The sequence below is a fragment of the Berghia stephanieae genome, chromosome 11, assembly GCF_034508935.2.
Source record: "Berghia stephanieae isolate SIO BIC M18660-M18661 chromosome 11, UCSD_Bste_1.3, whole genome shotgun sequence".
Taxonomy (NCBI): Eukaryota; Metazoa; Mollusca; class Gastropoda; order Nudibranchia; family Aeolidiidae; genus Berghia; species Berghia stephanieae.
Window position 1 is genome coordinate 44,441,033 of NC_088370.1, and position 7,500 is coordinate 44,448,532.

At 30.8% G+C, this 7,500-nt stretch overlaps 1 protein-coding gene across 1 annotated transcript in view; it reads left to right on the forward strand.

Annotated features, from left to right (window-relative positions):
* The window catches only part of LOC144957219 (uncharacterized), a 56,384-nt gene that overhangs the window by 33,526 nt on the left and 15,358 nt on the right, over nt 1–7,500 (forward strand). Inside the window, exons 17-18 of the mRNA XM_078888278.1 lie at nt 227–529; nt 1,771–2,076. The gene's annotated coding sequence lies outside the window, so the exon portion shown is untranslated. The remainder of the gene's footprint in view (nt 1–226; nt 530–1,770; nt 2,077–7,500) is intronic.

Consider the following 7,500-nt stretch of genomic DNA (forward strand, 5'->3'; position numbering starts at 1 on the left):
ATCCAGGTTAAGACCAGACTTTTACTTGGTAGCTACGTCTGTTAGATCTGGTGGAAAGTACTTTGGGATAGAACAACTTACTATCCAAAGGGTTGCAAGCAATTGCTATTTTCCATTTATTGCTATAGAAATGACCAACTCTGTCTCAGATTGACTTTTTTAAAATTCTTGTGTGGTTTTCTTAGTTTTAAATCAATTTTCGTGTTTAAATTTTATCTCTCAAAAGCAAAACCACCAACTGACGCACCGGAGATTACAGTAAACAGAAAGTCCATCGGCAACCAGAAAGACATCAGTGTTTACCGCGGCTCTACATTGACTATACATTGTGATGTCAATGGTGGCTTTCCCAATGTCAGTAGCGTTACCATTGGGTGTACGGGAGGGCCAAGCACAACGGCAGATGGGATAGCTGTCACCGAAAGCTTTGTCGTCGATAAAGATATGAACGGGTCAGAGTGTATCTGTTCAGCCAGTCATATTTCTCGAAGCTACACTCAAACAACTACGTTTTCAATGATTGTATCAGGTACGTACATAAGCTGTTGCTAAAAGCGATATGTGACCCCCGATTCAAAACGGTATTATATGGGATTGTTTCAGATGGTCAAAATTGAATTTATAATAAAAATAGGAAAATATTATTAAAGTGTATAAAATGTTTTATAGAGGAAAACAGCCAGACGGTTATGAAGTTTTAAATCCCAAATCTTTAATTAACGCTTATTTTATCTTTACGTTTAAATTTTGACATCAATTTTATCCAGACATAATACCCGATTGTAGCTAGAGGTCACATATTTATGACGAAGGTGATGACGGGAAAAAACTCATTGGAATCATTTTGATAAAGAAAACATGAATAAATTAACTCGTTTTTATTTTCCCTTATATTTTTCTACCACTGCCTTTGCTATGGCAATATTACACTCCGAAAATAATTTTTATTGAAGCTTGTGTTAGATAAGCACTGTCAACGCTTAACAGGAAGGAAGAGACATGACGCCTGTAAAGGAATAGTACAATTTTCTTTGGACAAAGATAACGCTGTTTGCGGACAAGAACTCAATTTTAACCCGAGAACGGCGAGAGAATGTGAGTAAAGAGGATTTTCTAAGGATTCAACTATGCATCGCTCAGATTGGGACTTAAACCCAGGAAAGGGCGATGGAAAATGGGGGCTTGTCATAGAATTGCTATCAATTCCTTGTCTTGTGAGTGAACAACGAATGTCTTAGATTCATAAATCATCTTTAAAACGTTTTAATCTAACGTTTCTGAGGTAATTTGAATTATATACTGGCTATCTTATATATATTATACATATACTACGGGTGAATTAGAAAGTTAATTTGATGCACCAAGCATGTGGTTTGCTAGAGGATTAAATGAAACACTATGAAGCTCATTGAGCATGGTTAGTCTGACCCTTGCTTTCAGATCGGAAGGTCCTGGGTACGAGTCTCGCTCGGCGTAAAGTTGAGTCCTTGGAGCAGGCACTTTACTCATATTCTCTCACCGTACACATGTGTAAAATGAGTACCTGGCCGTGAACAATGTTGCCTCTATCGGAAAAACTGTAATGTCGTCTAACGGGCGTCATGTCTTGTTCTACATGTTACATGTTGCTGTTGGTCAGGGATCCTTTAGAAAGCACTTTGTGCACGTTTAGTGGTTATTGCGCTATATAGGATTATCTCAATCTGTGAAAACACGATACAAAAATGTTCATATTTATAATTTTCCAACACGATCATTTCCTTCACAAAGACCCGGCCATCGTACTCCAATTCAGCATCAATTCCGAGGTAGATGGCCTAAGGGAAATTGAAGTCACAGCTGGGGACCGTGTCGACTTTGTTTGTGAAGCTCACGGAATGCCCGCTCCAAGTGTGACCATCAGGAATGCCCTGTCCGGGATTGAAGTGGAAGGCACGGTGACGACTTCGTCACTAGATCCGTACACGAAGATATTCAGAAAGACAAAACCAATCTCTTGTGCGGAGTCTGGCAAGTACGAATGCATCAGCAACAATGGGTTCTCTGCCAAGCAGGAACTGAAAGTTGTCGTTAAATGTAAGTATAACATCATCTTGGTTTATTTAATGTTTATTCAGGTTTATTCAAGGTTTATTCAAGGATTATTTAATGTTTATTCAGGTTTATTCAAGGTTGATTTGAGGTTTATTTAAGGTTCATTCAGGTTTATTAAATATTTATTCAAGGTCGATTCATGTTTATTCAAGGTTTATTCAGGTTTATTCAATATTTATTCAAGGTCGATTCATGTTTGTTCAAGGTCTATTCAGGTTTAGTCAAGTTTATTTAACATTTATTCAAGGTTTAGTCAGGTTTATCCAAGGCAGGAATATCCAAGGTTTATTTGAGCTTTATTTAATGTTTATTCAGATTTATTGAATATTTATTCAAAGTTTGTTAAAGGTTGATTTCTGGTTTATTCAAGTTTATTTAATATTTAGTAAAGGTTTATTTTGAGGTTTATCCCGGTTTATTCAATGTTTATCAAATTCTATTCGAGGTTCATTGAAGGTTTATTGTATATCTATACGAGGTTTATTCAATATCTATTCAAGATTTATTCAATGTTTATCTAAGCTTTATTTAAGGTTTATGTCAGGTTTATTCAAGTTTATTCAATATTTATGAAAGGTTTATTTAAGATTTATTTAAGGTTTATTTAAGGTTTTTTAAACGTTTAATCAATATTTTTGAAAGGTTTTTTGAAGTTTTATTTCAGGTTTATGTAGCATGTATTCGGGTTTATTTAATATTATTCATGAAAGATTTATTCAAGGTTTACTTCAAGTTTATTTAAGGGTTAGTGAATATTTTTTCAAGGTTTATTTATTGTTACTTAAGATTTATTTAAAGTTTAGTGAATATTTATTCAAGGTTTATTCATTGTTACTTAAGATTTATTTAAAGTTTAGTGAATATCTTTTCAAGGTTTATTTATTGTTACTTAAGGGGGGGCGCGCCTCCTGAAAATCGATTTTGGCCTCAAAATATCGATTTTGAGATTTTTAGCTATTTGATAGGGTCCACCATTCCCTTTTAGGATTCAATACAAAATAAGGGTGTTTATAGCCTCTGTCATGTTGAAATTGTATTCTATTTAGGGACTACCGTCTGGAAAACATCATAAATTCACCCTAGGGATGCCAGTAATACTCTCACATCAGAGGCCTTTATAACCATAAAAATAGATGATATCAGTACACATTTGGTATCTATATTTTCCTTTACATCTCGGCTATGATAATGAAATGCATACAAAACTACAGGATTGAAGCATGATTGGGTAACACCTGATGAAAGAAAGCCACTTATTACTAACAAATGAAAGGTTTGACACAGTTTTCAGGTTGTCGAGGTTAGGTCATGACCCTTGACACTTGACTCGTATTATCGTGGCCTCCGATTGGTCAACCGGAAACTCCCGACGCCGAACCGACAGAACGAAGCAATTCCATTGGCCGAGTGAGGTCATAGTTCAGGTAAACAAACCTAAAATAAGAATTCACCACGTTTCTTCCGATTTCGATGTCTGCAATTTCCATTCTATATTGTGTTTTCCTTGTTTAATTTTGATAAAAAAAAAGTTTATTTCCAAGATGCCGAGAAGCAAGACACAAAATTCAAATTGCAATAGGGCTGCTTTACGCAGATGGGACTCTATAAACCAAGAAAAGCCGGTGAGTTGATATTTATTATGTTTTTGTATCTCAGAAAATTTTCTCATCTTGGCTCCAACAATACCATGCATGCGTCACCCACATCTGTTTGTTATTACTATCGTGTTCCGAGTACGGTAATATAGATACATACTTCTCATGGGAAACTAAGACAAGAAGGGACAGACATTACTGGTCAGTTGTTTTGATTTAATCTGGGCCAGTCAACGTTACGAGTGTTTTCCCCCTGCAATAAGGCTAATAAGAAGTTGAGTTGATGTATTTGCATCGTAACATAAACGGGTGTGATCAAGGGTGGGGGGGGGGGGTGTCTGGGGTGTTACAATATTATTAGATACCTACGGGATAATGTATCAAGCAGCAATCGTATGTTTATTGAAGTAATCATATCATTCACACTGCTTGCATCTATGCGGTTGTGTAATAGTAATAGCAAATTAGAGACGTGGATAGAGGGCATTGGTTTGTGTGCATGTATGTCTGTGTGAGTCTATGTGTGTGTGTGTGTGTGTGTGTGTGTGTGTGTGTGTGTGTGCGTTTGTGGGTTGGTGGAAGGTTGTATGTACGTATGTATCGTGTGAATTGGAGAAAATGGTGTATGAAGTATCTACTTTTATAAATTGTTATGCAGTATCAAATGATGGAGAACAATTCTACTACAGTAAATTCATTTGTTATATGTATGTATGTTATATATATATATATATATATATATATATATATATATATATTATATATATTATATATATATATATATATAGAGAGAGAGAGAGAGAGAGAGAGAGAGAAAGAGATAGATAGATAGATAGATAGATAGATAGATAGATAGATAGATAGATAGATACATAAATACATACATATTCCTTTATATTCACAGGTCTTGGAACCCCGTTCAGCTCCATGTTCAATACATCTACAACCTTCCACGTCTTGCCCTCTGATTGCAAGCCCTATTACGTTGTCATTGCAATTACCATCATCTTCTGAACCAATCACAACTGCATCTTCACTACCATCGTCACCATCACACCATATTCACAACCACCTGTCGTGCCCTTACGATCATTAGTATGGCCTGTCGCAACATCAACCCCTATATCATCACCGTCCCACGAAACGTCTTCATCAGCAGCAATATTTTTCGTTATATATCTAAATAAAGTAATGTCAAACTTTCAAATGCGATTTTCTCAAAATGAACATTTTTGGAAGTTTTTTCCCTAAGGCTTTTTTATTTTTCAACTTAGATACTTCGCATTCGGCACACTTTTTCTTCAATCAATGAGTCACAATAATATGCAACCTTTTTTTCCGATTTCTTTATTGGTTTAGAGATATTTTTCAATATTTCATGAAAAATCAAGAAAATTTGAAATTTCAAATTTTATGAAATTCAACACTCTACCCAAAGAATTATATTCAGCGTATGATAAAAAGCGATGCGTTTCATTGTTAGTCTATTTCCAAAGTACATTGTCACTAAAATTGGTAACTCTATGTCAATAAACATCAAAGCCTTAGGCTTTTGAAGTATATTGCTTTTGAAACATTCAAAATCCAAGATGGCGGCGTTTCCATGGCAACCATATTAGGAAATTCAAAATTGTGGACATTTTCCCTCTAATTTGAATATACTGAGCACGAATAACAAGCTAAAAAAAGAATAATTTGATGACTATGGAAAATGACTCTCAGAAGGCGCCCCTCCCCTTAAGATTTATTTAAAGTTTAGTGAATATCTTTTCAAGGTTTATTCATTGTTACTTAAGATTTATTTAAAGTTTAGTGAATATCTTTTCAAAGTTTATTCATTGTTACTTAAGATTTATTTAAAGTTTAGTGAATATCTTTTCAAGGTTTATTCATTGTTACTTAAGATTTATTTAAAGTTTAGTGAATATCTTTTCAAGGTTTATTTATTGTTACTTAAGATTTATTTAAAGTTTAGTGAATATCTTTTCAAGGTTTATTTATTATTACTTAAGATTTATTTAAAGTTTAGTGAATATCTTTTCAAGGTTTATTCATTGTTACTTAAGATTTATTTAAAGTTTAGTGAATATCTTTTCAAGGTTTATTTATTGTTACTTAAGATTTATTTAAAGTTTAGTGAATATCTTTTCAAGGTTTATTCATTGTTACTTAAGATTTATTTAAAGTTTAGTGAATATCTTTTCAAGGTTTATTCATTGTTACTTAAGATTTATTTAAAATTTAGTGAATATCTTTTCAATGTTTATTTATTGTTACTTAAGATTTATTTAAAGTTTAGTGAATATCTTTTCAAGTTTTATTTATTGTTACTTAAGATTTATTTAAAGTTTAGTGAATATCTTTTCAAGGTTTATTTATTGTTACTTAAGATTTATTTAAAGTTTAGTGAATATCTTTTCAAGGTTTATTTATTGTTACTTAAGATTTATTTAAAGTTTAGTGAATATCTTTTCAAGGTTTATTCATTGTTACTTAAGATTTATTTAAAGTTTATTGAATATCTTTTCAAGGTTTATTCATTGTTACTTAAGATTTATTTAAAGTTTATTGAATATCTTTTCAAGGTTTATTCATTGTTACTTAAGATTAATTTAAAGTTTATTGAATATCTTTTCAAGGATTATTTATTGTTACTTAAGATTTATTTAAAGTTTATTGAATATCTTTTCAAGGTTTATTTATTGTTACTTAAGATTTATTTAAAGTTTATTTAATATCTTTTCAAGGTTTATTTATTGTTACTTAAGATTTATTTAAAGTTCAGTGAATATCTTTTCAAGGTTTATTTATTGTTACTTAAGATTTATTTAAAGTTTAGTGAATATCTTTTCAAGGTTTATTTATTGTTACTTAAGATTTATTTAAAGTTTAGTGAATATCTTTTCAAGGTTTATTTATTGTTACTTAAGATTTATTTAAAGTTTAGTGAATATCTTTTCAATGTTTATTTATTGTTACTTAAGATTTATTTAAAGTTTAGTGAATATCTTTTCAAGGTTTATTTATTGTTACTTAAGATTTATTTAAAGTTTAGTGAATATCTTTTCAAGGTTTATTCATTGTTACTTAAGATTTATTTAAAGTTTAGTGAATATCTTTTCAAGGTTTATTTATTGTTACTTAAGATTTATTTAAAGTTTAGTGAATATCTTTTCAAGGTTTATTTATTGTTACTTAAGATTTATTTAAAGTTTAGTGAATATCTTTTCAAGGTTTATTTATTGTTACTTAAGATTTATTTAAAGTTTAGTGAATATCTTTTCAAGGTTTATTTATTGTTACTTAGGATTTATTTAAAGTTTAGTGAATATCTTTTCAAGGTTTATTTATTGTTACTTAAGATTTATTTAAAGTTTAGTGAATATCTTTTCAAGGTTTATTTATTGTTACTTAAGATTTATTTAAAGTTTAGTGAATATCTTTTCAAGGTTTATTCATTGTTACTTAAGATTTATTTAAAGTTTAGTGAATATCTTTCAAGGTTTATTTATTGTTACTTAAGATTTATTTAAAGTTTAGTGAATATCTTTTCAAGGTTTATTCATTGTTACTTAAGATTTATTTAAAGTTTAGTGAATATCGTTTCAAGGTTTATTCATTGTTACTTAAGATTTATTTTACAAAACTCTTAAAAACAAAATGTAAAATATATTATATAATAATTATTTCATTTCTCATTCTCATCATTTTCATGGTTTTGTTTTTTATTTCTTTCATTTTCTTCTAAATTTTATATTGTACCTATGCATGGCATGTTTGTATGTCTGTTTATCTGTTTGTTTGCTTGTTT